This window comes from Schistocerca americana, chromosome 3, assembly GCF_021461395.2.
Source record: "Schistocerca americana isolate TAMUIC-IGC-003095 chromosome 3, iqSchAmer2.1, whole genome shotgun sequence".
NCBI lineage: Eukaryota > Metazoa > Arthropoda > Insecta > Orthoptera > Acrididae > Schistocerca > Schistocerca americana.
This window is the reverse complement of record NC_060121.1, coordinates 643,983,064-643,998,356: the sequence shown is the minus strand read 5'-3', so window position 1 is coordinate 643,998,356 and position 15,293 is coordinate 643,983,064. Positions and strand designations below refer to the sequence as shown.

The window sequence follows — 15,293 nt, the reverse complement described above, 5'->3', positions numbered from 1 at the left end:
CATATAAATTTACGACGTTGATAGACAATTGAAACAAGAAGTTAACCCAGGAATAAAATAAATTCCTAGAAGTACACATTTAAATACTGTACGCTTTGATGATACTCAAATAATTTTACAGAAGACAGACGATGATTTACAATTCGGTCTATGTCGCTTGGACTCAAAAAATGAACCCTATAACTTGAAAATAACAGAAAATAAAACCAAACTTAAGGCTTCTGAAGGTTTAAAGTAAAATACCCAGTACCCTCTAAAATAATATTAAATGGAAAATCAGTTGAACGAGTACGTTACTTTAAGTTCTTAGAATGTGATGTAAGTTTTGGATATGATAATGATATCTCTAATAAGTTAAATAAGTTTCAAATGATATGTGGCACTAGCCATAGAATATTACCCAATAAAACCAGGAAAGACACACAGATAAAATGGTGCAAAGCAATCTTAGCACCTATGCTCACAAACGGAAGTGAGACCTACACAGTAACTAAGAAAGAACTAAGAAGGATATGTTGTTGTTGTTGTTGTGGTCTTCAGTCCTGAGACTGGTTTGATGCAGCTCTCCATGGTACCCTATCCTGTGCAAGCTTCTTCATCTCCCAGTACTTACTGCATCCTACATCCTTCTGAATCTGCTTATTGTATTCATCTCTTGGTCTCCCTCTATGATTTTCAACCTCCACGCTGCCCTCCAATGCTAAATTTGTGATCCCTTGATGCCTCAGAACATGTCCTACCAACCGGTCCCTTCTTCTTGTCAAGTTGTGCCACAAACGCCTTTTCTCCCCAATTCTATTCAATACCTCCTCATTAGTTACGTGATCTACTCATCTAATCTTTAGCAGGATATAGTCAGCTGAAAAAAGAAGTTTTTGTGGAAAGTGGAAGAATGTACTCTGAGAGATCAAATAAAGACTTCTGAAATAAGAAAAGAATTAAATATATTTTTCACGAATGATAGAATAGAATACAGGATGACAAAACAGAAAAAGTATATTGAAAGAATGGGAGCAAAAAGAATAGCCAGACATGTAACAGACTATTGACCTGTAGGAAGGACAGCAGCTACAGGAAGAACAAGGAGAAGGCGGCTATTGTGAAGACGGAATAGGCGTAAGCCTGCTCCTTGAAGGGGAAAGAAGACGAAGAAGAACAAGAAGATAAGAGTAATTTATTAGCGTCAAACATAGTCACACATCCCCTAAAGGATTTCTTGTCCAAAGTAGTAAAAACTCATTTCCTATCTGTGCCTATATGCTGTTACTGTAGCTATTAGCTAAGCTTTGGTCAGTTTCTGGAAGAAGGAGGCTTTCATCAATCTGGAGCTGATGGGCCGGTCCTTCCCCAATCCTGCTAAATGATCTGAGCTTAAGAGGCCATTTCAAGATTGAGTAATTTCCCCGGGCGGCATTGGCAGCAGGAAATGGCCAACGAAAATGCGTAAGTTCTGGTCCTGTTTCTGATTGGCTGAAAGATCTAATGCTAAATAATTTTGAGCAGGGTTTTAGAGCTCAGGAAGAGGAGGAGTTGGCCGGCAGCTCTCGTGTTGTGTAGAAGTCTAGTCTGCGCTCCGGGGCAGAGACGTTGTTTCCGCAGTGTAATTCTCAACTCAGCAGTAGGTGATCCGCCAGTGGTCAACAGAGTTATTTGCTGCAGTTCAGCAGACTGAGAGAACCAAAGGTAAGTTAAAGGGCCCCGCCGTGGATTTCTGCTTAGCCACTTTCCTTTCTCCGCGAGGTTTGCAGGTTTAGTGAGTGTGGTGTTATTCTGTACACAGAGTGACCTCAGAGCAGAGCGTGGAGCCGTGAGCTAGCTAGAGGTGGTGTTGGGTAACAATAACGGGCTTGTCTTGAGTTAATTTATGCCAATAAATGTCCTTTGTTTCCGTGAAAATTTGGGGGAAATGTCTTAGTATGACTATTTTCATGCTGACTTTGAATTGTATTCTTGTTTTGCTGGTGTGGTAATTACAAAAAATGTTCATATGTATGCCGGCCAGAGTGGCCGAGCGGTTCTAGGCGCTTCAGTCTGGACCCTCGCGACCGCTACGGTGGTAGGTTCGAATCCTGCCTCGGACATGGATGTGTGTGATGTCCTTAGGTTAGTTAGGTTTAAGTAGTTCTAAGTTCTAGGGACTAATGACCTCAGATGTTAAGTCCCATAGTGCTATGAACCATTTTTTTGATCAGATGTATGTGAAATCTTATGGGACTTAACTGCTAAGGTCATCAGTCCCTAAGCTTACACACTACTTAACCTAAATTATCCTAAGGACAAACACACACACCCATGCCTGAGGGAGGACTTGAACCTCCGCCGAGATCAGCCACACAATAGAAATTACACTACTCTGTATTTTAAAACTTTTGTAACGTTGTTTTATATCTGTAAGGTGATATTTAAAGTATTTTTCATTCTGATTTCAAATCTGATTTTGGTTTCTCTGTACAACGGCAGGTTTTTGTACTACTTCCGTCTGAAGTTGTAGCTGAAATCACTTTTTTTTTCTAACAGGGAATTTTTTTAATTGGATTGTAACTTTGTATAGAATCATTACACACTGTGTTGGACTATACGATGTTATATGTACACTTAAAATAATAATAATTATTACAAAAATATAACACGTGTATGAGAAATAGTTTTATGTCGTAGGCAACTACAGCTGAAGTAGGCCATATCTGACAAACAAACCGCTTCCAACTGTATATGAACTTTTATTTACATGAACACGACCGGTTTCCTGATATCAAATTACATCTTCAGGTGTACATACGTCGCTAAAATGATAAACCCATAGCCGGCCGAAGTGGCCGTGCGGTTAAAGGCGCTGCAGTCTGGAACCGCAAGACCGCTACGGTCGCAGGTTCGAATCCTGCCTCGGGCATGGATGTTTGTGATGTCCTTAGGTTTAACTAGTTCTAAGTTCTAGGGGACTAATGACCTCAGCAGTTGAGTCCCATAGTGCTCAGAGCCATTTGAACCATTTTGATAAACCCATAAGTTGAGAAGGAGGGGGACTCAACCTTCCTGACGCACTGCTTGTTGCAGGAACAACAGTTTATTCAGAGAAGGTTGAGTCGCCCCTCCTTTCCAACATCTGAGTGTAATATTTTAACGGCGTATACACACACGAGGATGTGATTTGATATCACGAAATGGCCCGTATTCCTATAAATAGAGGTTCATATATAGCTGGAAGTGGTTTATTTGTCAAATATACGTGTATGAAAATTTAATTTTCCTTCACTGATTTAAGTTATTTTTGACATGGGCCGAAACTTCTCTTCCTTGATGGTCTCTCTTCACCATTGTGACACTCCCTTAGCATGAAACAATAGTCAGCCGTCATGTTTACATTCCACTCTTCCTGGTATCTCTTTTACATCTCCTTGATGTCCTGATGAAACCGCTCTCATCGTTCTACACTGGCTTCACCGTTGTTCGCAGGAAAGAATCAAAATGTGAATGAAAATGGAGCTTCACACTCACTTTACACCCCAATTTTATGAAATTCTGCAACAATGTTGTAACCACAGTTTCATAATTCGAATGTTTGTTGTTGACCAGGAAGTTGGGCACTACTACTTCAGACGAAATCCTAGCCCTTTTTCCAATGGTATCACTGTACTTTCATGTAATAGTCTCCTTCCTGTTGCAGGGGTCCTACGGCTGTCGCCGCATCCTTCATCGCAGTCACCAAATGTCTCGACCTCGGCACTCTCCCTCAGGCTCTTTTAATCCTGTTCTCTCCATAGCGTTTTAGGGACAGAATTTCCCTGGTCCCCCTCTTCTTTTTCTTCTTCTTCTTCTTCCAGGAGTTTACCATGAAAGAACTCTTTTGGGTTATCTGAGATCATCCATTCTCTTCACATGCCCAAACCACCCTAGCTTTCTTCCTTCTATTGTATCCGCAATACTACACTGAAAAGCACAAGACATTGGTACACCTCTCTAATATCGTGCAGGGCCACCACGGGCACCCAGAAGTGACGCAACATGACGTGGCATGGACTCGACTAATGTCTGAAGAAGTGCTAATGGGAACTGGCACCATGAATCCTGCAGGGCTCTCCATAAATCTGTAAGAGTACGAAGAGGTGGAGATCTCTTCTGAACAGCACGTTGCAAGGCGTCCCAGATATTCTCAATAATGGTCATGTCTGGGAAATTTGGTAGCCAGCGAAAGTGTTTAAACTCAGAAAAGTGTTCCTGGGTACACTCTGTAGCAATTCTCAACGTGTAAGGCGTCGCACTGTCCTGCTGGAATTGACCAGCTCCGTCGGAATGCACAATGGTCATGAATGGATGCAGGTGATCATACAGGATGCTTACGTACGTGTCATCTGTCAGACTCGTATCTAGATGTAACAGGGGCTCCATATTATTCCAACTGCACACGCCCTACACCATTACAGAGCCTCCACCAGCTTGAACAGTCCCCTACAGGCATGCAGGGTCCACGGATTCATGAGGCTGCCTCCATACCCGTACACGTCCATCCGCTCGATAGAATTTGAAACGAGACTCGTCCGACCAGCCAACATGTTTCCAGTCATTAACAGTCCAAAGTCGGTGTTGACGGGCCCAGACGAGGCGTAAAGCTTTGTGTCGTGCAGTCATCAAGGGTACACGAGTGGGCCTTCGGCTCCGAAGGCCCATATTGATGTTGTTTCGTTGAATGGTTCACACGCTGACACTTGTTGATGTCCCAGCATTGAAATCTGCAGCAATTTCGGGAGGGTTGCACTTCTGTCACACTAAACGACTCTTGTCACTCGTCGTCGATCCCGTTCTTGCAGGATTTTTTTCCGGCCGCAACGATGTCGGAGATTTGATGATTAATCGGATTCCTGACATTCACGGTACACTCGTGGAATGGTCGTACGGGAAAACCCCCACTTCATCGTTACCTCGGAGATGTGTCCCGTCGCTCGTGCGCCGACTATAAATCTTGATAACCACCTACTGTAGCAGCAGTAGCTGATCTAACAACTGTGCCAGACACTTGTTGTGTTATATAGGCGTTGCTGTATTGTGCCTGTCCCAGCTATGTGACTGGATTTGTGATTTCCTGTCAGAGAGGTCACAGTTCGTAGTATTTGACGGAAAGTCATCGAGTTGAACAGAAGTGATTTCCGGCGTTTCCCAAGGCAGTGTTACAGGCAAGCTGCTGTTCTTTATCCATAGAAAAGAATTAGGAGACAATTTGAGTATCCCTTCTTAGGTTGTTTGCAGACGATGCTGTCATTTATCGTGTAGGAGAGTCATCAGAGGAACAAAATAATTTGACAAACGGTTTAGAAAAGGTGTCTGTATGGTGTGAAAATTGGGAATTGACCCTAAATAATGAAACGTGTGTGCTCATCCACATAAACGCCAAAAGAAATTCGTTAATCTTCGGGTACACGATAAATCAGTCAAACGTAAAGGCCATAAATTCAACTATATACCTAGGAATAACAATTACAAACAACTTAAAGAACACATAGAAAAAGGTTGTGGGGAAAGCAAACCAAAGACTGAGTTTTATTGGTAGAACACTTAGAAAATGTAACAGATCTACTAAAGAGACCGGCTACACTACACGTGTCCGTCCTCTTTTGGAGTACTGCTACACAGTGTGGGAAACTTCTCAGATAGGACAAACGGACTGCATCGAGAAAGTTCAAAGAAGAGCAGCACGTTTTGTGTTATCGCGAAATAGGGGAGAGAGTGTCATCGACATGATTCACGATTTAGGATGGACATTATTAAAACAAAGGCGTTTTACGTTTCGGCGGAATATTCTCACGAAATTTCTATCACCAACTTTCTCCTCCAAATGCGAAAATATTTTTTTCACGCCGACTTACATAGGGAGGAACGATCATCGTAATAAAATCAGAGCCGGTGCTGTGGCCGAGCGGTTCTAGGTGCTACAGTCCGGTACCGAGCGACCGCTACGGTTGCAGGTTCGAATCCTGCCTCGGGCATGGATGTGTGTGGTGTCGTTAGGTTAGATAGGTTTAAGTAGTTCTAAGTCTAGGGGACTGATGAACTCAGATGTTAATTCCCATAGTGCTTAGAGCCATTTGAACCATTTTTGGAAGATATACACTCCTGGAAATTGAAATAAGAACACCGTGAATTCATTGTCCCAGGAAGGGGAAACTTTATTGACACATTCCTGGGGCCAGATACATCACATGATCACACTGACAGAACCACAGGCACATAGACACAGGCAACAGAGCATGCACAATGTCGGCACTAGTACAGTGTATATCCACCTTTCGCAGCAATGCAGGCTGCTATTCTCCCATGGAGACGATCGTAGAGATGCTGGATGTAGTCCTGTGGAACGGCTTGCCATGCCATTTCCACCTGGCGCCTCAGTTGGACCAGCGTTCGTGCTGGACGTGCAGACCGCGTGAGACGACGCTTCATCCAGTCTCAAACATGCTCAATGGGGGACAGATCCGGAGATCTTGCTGGCCAGGGTAGTTGACTTACACCTTCTAGAGCACGTTGGGTGGCACGGGATACATGCGGACGTGCATTGTCCTGCTGGAACAGCAAGTTCCCTTGCCGGTCTAGGAATGGTAGAACGATGGGTTCGATGACAGTTTGGATGTACCGTGCACTATTCAGTGTCCCCTCGACGATCACCAGTGGTGTACGGCCAGTGTAGGAGATCGCTCCCCACACCATGATGCCGGGTGTTGGCCCTGTGTGCCTCGGTCGTATGCAGTCCTGATTGTGGCGCTCACCTGCACGGCGCCAAACACGCATACGACCATCATTGGCACCAAGGCAGAAGCGACTCTCATCGCTGAAGACGACACGTCTCCATTCGTCCCTCCATTCACGCCTGTCGCGACACCATTGGAGGCGGGCTGCACGATGTTGGGGCGTGAGCGGCAGACGGCCTAACGGTGTGCGGGACCGTAGCCCAGCTTCATGGAGACGGTTGCGAATGGTCCTCGCCGATACCCCAGGAGCAACAGTGTCCCTAATTTGCTGGGAAGTGGCGGTGCGGTCCCCTACGGCACTGCGTAGGATCCTACGGTCTTGGCGTGCATCCGTGCGTCGCTGCGGTCCGGTCCCAGGTCGACGGGCACGTGCACCTTCCGCCGACCACTGGCGACAACATCGATGTACTGTGGATACCTCACGCCCCACGTGTTGAGCAATTCGGCGGTACGTCCACCCGGCCTCCCGCATGCCCACTATACGCCCTCGCTCAAAGTCCGTCAACTGCACATACGGTTCACGTCCACGCTGTCGCGGCATGCTACCAGTGTTAAAGACTGCGATGGAGCTCCGTATGCCACGGCAAACTGGCTGACACTGACGGCGGCGGTGCACAAATGCTGCGCAGCTAGCGCCATTCGACGGCCAACACCGCGGTTCCTGGTGTGTCCGCTGTGCCGTGCGTGTGATCATTGCTTGTACAGCCCTCTCGCAGTGTCCGGAGCAAGTATGGTGGGTCTGACACACCGGTGTCAATGTGTTCTTTTATCCATTTCCAGGAGTGTATTTATTGTTTTTTTCCGCGTGCTTCTCGAGATTGGAATAATAGAGAAGTATCGCGTAGGTGGTTAGATGAACTCTCTGCCAGGCACTTAAGTGTGATTTGCAGAGTATCCATGTAGATGTATGTAGGAAACAAGGGCTGTCTATGCAGTAGCTACTTCCATCTTCTCCACTGGCGATCGTGGCAATCAGCCGCAATCGCTGAATAGCAAACATTGCGAGACGTTCCACCTACGGCCCGTCAGTGTACAGAGTCACGTTTGCTGCCGATGGGGTGGCCTAATGGCAGGCGCCAGCGGCTATAACTTCGATGATCTGTAGCGTCGGTGGATGACGATTTTGGACACGAGTTCCTATCTTCGATTAGTTCTTCAAGGCACCCTCTACAACCCATCAAAGTTCATCAAAACAGTTCTGAGACACTATTTTCTTTCTACACTTAAATGTGGGTGATACTTATTCGCGAGAATACTTTCCTATCAATATCATGTTCCTTAGGCGTATCTCTACCTGGCTCCGACTTGACTTAAAAGTGAGGCCGCGAAATTTCTTCGCTACTATTAGTTTTGGGATGTAAAAGCTGTCAATGGTCGGTGGTAAGTGTGCGAGCCGACTGTGGATGTAGGCCCCACGAGGCGCGGTCACGGTGCGCGGCCGCAGTGACAGGGGCGCAGTACGTCAGCGGTGGCCAGCAGAGCGCGTCCGCTACTCTGCATGCGGCCCGAGGCAGGGCCCCGTTCCGGTGGCTGGGCTGTGCTCCTTTGGGTCGCTCTCCGGAAGGTCTCGCCTGTCGCCTCGCTTCCGCCCCCAAACAATGCTCTCCCGGCAATCGCCGACACCAAAGGGACCACAGCGCGATTCTGCACTCATCAGAGCGCGGCAACAACTTGTGCAAGCGCGACAAGACCACTTGTCGTGACGTTTGCAGCAGGGTGGCCAGAACTGCCACACGGAGGACCCGTTTTTGATCCCCATCTGGCAGGAAATCTGGCAGAAAACCCTAAGAAATTCTGGTCGCATGTAACGTACACCAACGCTAAGACGCAGTCAGTACCTTCGCAGTGGGATGACAATGGTGGTGTTAATGGTGACAATGCCACTAAAGCAGAGGTTGCTAAATACAGTTATTCGAAATTCCTTCACCAAAGGAGATGAGCTAACTAGTTCCGAATTATTATCAAGAACAACTGTCAACGTGAGTAACTTGGAAGTAGATATCCTCGGTGTAGGGAACCAGTTTCAGTTACTTAATGAAGTCAAGGCCTCAGGTCGAGATAGTATATCAGTTACGCTCCTTTCAGAATATGCAGATTCAATAGCTCCCTACTTAGCAAGCGTATACAACCACTCACTCGTCCAAAGATCCGTACCTAAAGATTGGAAATTTGCAAAAGTCACAACAATACACAAGATACCAAGGCTTAATCCCATATCACTAATGTGGACTTGCCATAGGACTTTGGAACACGTATTGGGCCCGAACATTATGAATTGCCTCGAAGAAAACGATTTATTGACAAATAGCCGACACAGATTCATAGAATATCGTTCTTCTGAAACACAACTAGCTCTTTATTCTCATGACGTAATAAGTGCTACCGACAGGGGATGCCAAATTCATTCCATATTCTGAGACTTCCAGAAGCCTTCGATACGTTTCTTAACAACGACTTCTAATTAAACTGCGTGCCTATAGAATATCATCTCCGGTGTACGACTGGATTCGTGATTTCCTGTCAGAAAAGTCACAGTTCGTAGTAATTGACGGAAAGTCATCGAGTACAGTGGAAGAAATATCTGCGGCTTCCCAAGCAAGTGTTATAGGCCCTCTGCTCTTCCTAATCTACAGAAACGATTTAGGAGGCAATTGAGCAGCCATCGTAGATTCTTCGCAGTTGATGCTATCATTTATCGTCCTGTAAAATGATCAGATGGTCCAAACCAGCTGCAAATTGATTTAGACAAGATATCTGTATGTTGCAAAAAGTGGCCATTGACTCTAAATTGTGAAAAATTTGAAGTCATTCATATAAGTGCTTAAAAGAATTCGCTAAAATTCGGTTACACGATAAATCACACAAATCTAAAGGCTGCAGATTCAAGCGATTACAGCTACGAGTAATTTAAATTGAAACTATCGCATACATCATGTCGTGGGGAAAGAAAACCAAAGAAGGGAGAACACTTAGAAAATGTAACAGATCTGCTAAAGAGACTACGCGTGTCCGCCCTCTTCTGGAGTATTTCTGTGCGATGTGGGATCCGCATCAGCTAGTACTGACGATGGACATTGAAAAAGGTTCAAAGAATGGCAGCTCGCTTTGTATCATCGCGAAACGGGGGACAAACTGCCACGGATATCATACGGCAATTGGGGTGGCAATCTTTAAAACAAAGGCATTTTTCGTTCCGGCGGGATCTTCCCCTGAACTTTCTCTTCGATTTGGAAGATATTTTGTTGGCGTCCACCTTCATGGGGATAATGATTATCATAATAAAATAAGAGAAATCTGAGCTCGCACGGAAAGATTTAATTGTTTATCTTTCCCGCGCACTGTTCTAGAGTGGAACTGTAAAGAAATAGCTTGAAGGTGGTTCGATGAACCCTCTGCAGAAACTTAACACCGAATTCCAGAACAATAATGTAGATGTAGGTTGCTGAGGACGACAATGTATCCAACCAGGGCTTTGTGAGAAAAAACTGAAGAGCTATCGTTCGGTCTAATAGTAATGAAATTAAAAGCAAGATTGTCCATATTAAGAGTGCAAAAGAAATTCCACTGTTAAACGCAGAAGAGAGAGTAGACAGTTGAAAAAATTACACTGAACGCCTCTGCGAGGGGGAGCAACTGACTGCTGACGTGATAGGAGATAAAAAAGGGTGACGATTTGGAAGACATAAAAAACTGTTATTAGAGTCACAGCTTGAAAGAACTTTGGAAGACCTGCGATCATCAAGTCATAAGGGATAGGTAACATTGCTTGGAAATTTGTAAAATATTGGAGGAAAGGAGGTGCTGACAGGTGTGAATATTATCGAACTATCAGTTTAATAAGTGTTGATTGCGAAATACTAGCACGAATTCCGTACGGAACAATGGGAAAACTGGTAAAAGCCAACCTCGGGGAATACCAGTCAAGATTCTGGATAAATGTAGGCGCACACAAGACAGTACTAACCCTATGACATCTCTTAGAAGATAGGTTAAGGAAAGGCGGAGCTACGTTTATAGAATTTGTAGACTTAGTGAAAGCTTTTGACAGTGTTGACATGAATATTCTCTTTGAAATTCTGAAGGTATCAAGGAGCTAGAAGGAGAATAGTGGTTGAAAAAGGAGTGAGACAGAGTTGTAGCCTATTCGCGATGTTATTTAATCTGTACATTGAGCAAGCGGTAAAAGAAACCGAAGAAAATTTGGTGCAGGAATTAAAGTTCAGAAACAAAAATTTTTGAGGTTTGCCGGTTACATTGTAATTACGTCACAGACAGCGAACGACTTGTGAGAGCTGTTGAACGGAATGGACAGAGTCTTGAAAGGAGAATATAAGATGAAAATCAACAAAGCAACAAAAAATAATGGAATGTAGTCGAATTAAGTCAGCTGATGCTGGAGGAACAAAAACAGGAAACGAAACACAGAAAGTAGTAGATGAGTTTAGCTATTTGGGTAGCAATACAACTGTTGATGGTCTAAATAGAGAAGATATAAAATGGAAACTGTCAGTGATAAGAAAAGCGTTTCTGAAAAAGAGAAATTTGTTAAAATCGAATATTGATTTAAGTGTTAGGAGGTCTTTTCTGAAGGTATTTGCCTGCAGTGTAGCAATGTGCGGAATTGAAACATGGTCGACCAACATTTTAGACATGAAGAGAATACAGACTTTTGAAATGTAATGGCACTGAAGAATGCCGAAGATTGGAAGGGTAGATCGAGGAGGTACTGAAGAGAATTGGGAAGATAAGAAATTTGTGGCACAGCTAGACTAAAATAAGGGCTCGATTGATAGGACACATTTTGAGACATCAAGGAATCACTAATTTAGTACTGGAGGGAAGTGTAGGAGTACAAATCGCAGAGGGGGACCAAGAGATAAATACAATAAGGAGATTCAGAAGTATGTAGGTTGTAGTAGCTATCGGAAATTAAGAAGCTTGCACAGGATAGAGTACCATAGAGAGCTGTAGCAAACCAGTCTACGGAATGAAGACTGCAACAACATTGAAGGAAGTGGGAATCATATGTTTATTCAAGTTATTATGTACAAGGTGCGTCCGAAAAGTTCGATCAGTGGACTCATAAACTAAAGAAAACAAGAGCTAAAAACAAAATACCTTTCCTAGCCTTCAAGTTAATCACCGTTAGCTACAACGCACATCTGAAATTGGTTGTAAAGCTGTTGGAGACCGTTAGCAAATGCGAATTTCGAAATCTCTCGAAGCACCGTGGTCACGCATTGTTGGATATCCGCAACGTCTGCGTGCTCAACTGTCTCGCTCAACGCAATGCGATTGCTCTTCAGCATCCTCCTTAATCTCCAGATTTCGCGGCGGCAGACTTCTTCGAGTTTTCCCGCCTTAAATTAATCCCTGAAAGGCTTACGCTTGTGAGACTATGTGCGTGATCACGGTGTGATTCTACAAGAAGCCTTTGTGAACAGCTTCCAATAGCTTTAAAACCGATGTCAGAAGGGTGTTGCAGCTAAAGCTGGTTACATGGAAGGCCAGTAAAAGTACTCTGTTTGAAAGTCTTCTTTCTTTTACTTGCTGAGACAGTTTACCGAACTTTTCAGACGCACCTTGTAGAGCATCGGACTTAGAAAGAATATCATCCACACAGTCCTGAAGTTAACAAAGATAGATAAATGCGCGAACTATCGCAAAATCGTCTTAGCAGCTCTTGCATCTAAGCTACTTCAAGGAGAATATAAATAACATAAAATAAAGTTTAGGATCTGTTATATGACTGCCAGTTTGCCTCTATTTATTGCCCACGACGCGGTTCGGGAAATAATTCTCAAACATGTTTTTCCTGTTCTATGGCATCTCAAGCATGATGTTTGCGATATAGTGGCTGCTGCATTATTCTAGTGACTTAAATATAAACATTTGCCTTTGTGTAATTACAGATGTATCTTACCCTACAGATACTGACAGATTTCAGTGTTAACTCCATCTTGGTTATCCATTATGTTAGCTCCTAGTTTCTGAAAGGAATTTTGTACAAAATAATGGCGACCAGTTCAATTAGAGTTTATGTAAATGCATGCTCCATATCCCTATTGCAATTACTGTTTAACAGGTAACTTTACTTTGCTCAAACAGATGTACTGTCGATACATTAAGGCACACTAAATTTAGTAGCGGCTTCGATTTGTTCACAAAGCATCGGTAATTACACAAAGTGTGGGACTTAGATCTGTGGTGTAACCAAATATAAAGGGCAAATAATCCGTGAAACAAATACAATGTGTGTGGAATGAAAAACAGGAGTTGTATCCGACGATCTGCGTGGTATGTCAGCAAATCGCACTCCGTAGGTGGTACAACTCTTATCAAGTCGGAGATAGGTTTCACACGACAGACATGGTCCTGACCTCTGAACTAACGTACCGAGCCAACAGAAGTGTGTGTTACTGTACCTTTGTGCTGCGCTATACTTGACTATCCTATTTGTTTTCGAGAATGACGTAATAAAGTAAAGGAACTGCAACAGACCAGAGAGCAGCTCACAGGTGAGCTGCGTGTCCTGTCGGCGAGCGCGGTGTTCGGTGTTTCCCTTGTCCAGGAGACGTCGTGTCCCGGCTGGCGGTCTGGCGGTCTCAGCTTGAGCGCTCGGTCACGCTGCAGCTAGCACGTCGTGGCAGGGAGACCGGCTGCAAAAACCGTCCCACCGTGCTGCATTGTTTACCCCTAACCTGTCACTCTGCGTTTACTGCTATCAATCCTCCCAAACTTTCTTGCACGCAAGCAGATTTCTCCGTGCAACTCTGCTTCGGACGAGATGTTACATAAATAAATTTAGAATTCGTTGTGATATGGTACAAACGAAAAACATTTCGAATACATCTGCAATTTCTCCGGCGTATTTCTTCTTCCAGTAATCTTCGGGTTTGCAGCCGGATCTCATCAACATCCTACCACGATATTTCGGCCCAGAGACGTCCCATCATCCTCAGGTGAGAAGACGAAGTACTGAAGACACCTGATGCAATCATGGTATTTATAGCAAATTCCGCGCATGCGAATCGTATTGGCGGTTTACCGCGCGAGGCAGCCAATTTGTGTGTGCTGCCCTCAGTAATGAAGTAAGTTTTGTGTTGGCAGAAGAGCCAACACCGTGTTACGAGTGGAGGCCGAAATGCACGCGTTTTAGCTCACGTAGGCTGGCGTGAGGAGGGAAGAACTACACTGACGTGAGGGCTGGAACATGACAAGGAATGAGAATTCAGAAAGCGGACGTAATTAGTTTGATACTTAACTTTAATCCATTAATGATGAACGTCGCTCTTGACGGTACATGATTCACAATATTATCTGTTCAGAATACACCCTTGAAGAAATTATAGTAACTGATATGGCACCTTGCTAGGTCGTAGCAAATGACGTAGCTGAAGGCTATGTTAAACTGTCGTCTCTGCAAATGAGAGCGTATGTAGACAGTGAACCATGGCTAGCAAAGTCTGCTGTACAACTGGGCGAGTGCTAGGGAGACTCTCTAGACTAGATCTGACGTGTGGCGGCGCTCGGTCTGCAATCACTGATAGTGGGGACACGCGGGTCCGACGTATACTAACGGACCGCGGCCGATTTAAAGGCTACCACCTAGCAAGTGTGGTGTCTGTGGTGACACGACAGTAAAAACAAACTAATCGCTGACTATCGACTGAGCATGTCGATTCCATTGGGACAGCATAATTTTAATAATCGGATTCCAATTTTTACCCAGATGAATGCCGTTATCACGATTCATTAAATTATCAGGAAGACGTATTTCCAGGGATTCTTTAGTTACAGAGTCCCAGAACCTGGAAACCGGTGCTAAAATTTTGGTGTTATTGGATTCCACTGAATGTCCCATGGAAATGCAATGTTCTGCCACTGCTGATTTTAAAGATTGCAGCAGACGGGTGTGTCTTTCGTGTTGTACAGAGCGTTCCTGGACCGTTCGTGTCGTCAGTTGCTCTGCGACGTATTCTGTGAAATCTAACTCCGGTTTAGTAATGATGTCTGCTGTAATATGTACCATTGCTGAACATTTTTATCACTTCTTTAATACTCAATAGCGCTAAAAAATGGTTCAAATGGCTCTGAGCACTATGGGACTTAACTGCTGAGGTCATCAGTCTCCTAGAACTTAGAACTACTTAAACCTAACTAACCTAAGGACGTCACACACATCCATGCCCGAGGCAGGATTCGAACCTGCGACCGTATCGGTCGCGCAGTTCCAGACTGTAGGGCCTAGAACCGCTCGGCCACCCCGGCTCAATAACGTTAAAGTTAGAGGTATTAGCTGACCTATATTATTGTAACCTTTCTAAACAACGCAATAAGAGAACAACGCAACAAATTCTCGCAGATAAGTGTAATTATTTAACTGTCGAAGAATAGACTCCCCTCCCATGTTTTTATTGTATCCATATAGATTGTCTGTTTTGTGGAAGCAAATAATTTATTAACTACCGAAAGCACGGTCAATACATGATTCGGATGTGATACATTTATTGCCACTGTCTCAACTTCCGCTTTGACTGATGATAATCTGACAAC

At 44.3% G+C, this 15,293-nt stretch overlaps 1 protein-coding gene across 1 annotated transcript in view; it reads left to right on the top strand.

Moving 5' to 3' along the window:
• The window catches only part of LOC124606270 (translation initiation factor IF-2-like), a 167,996-nt gene that overhangs the window by 108,745 nt on the left and 43,958 nt on the right, over positions 1-15,293 (top strand). The window lies entirely within an intron of this gene.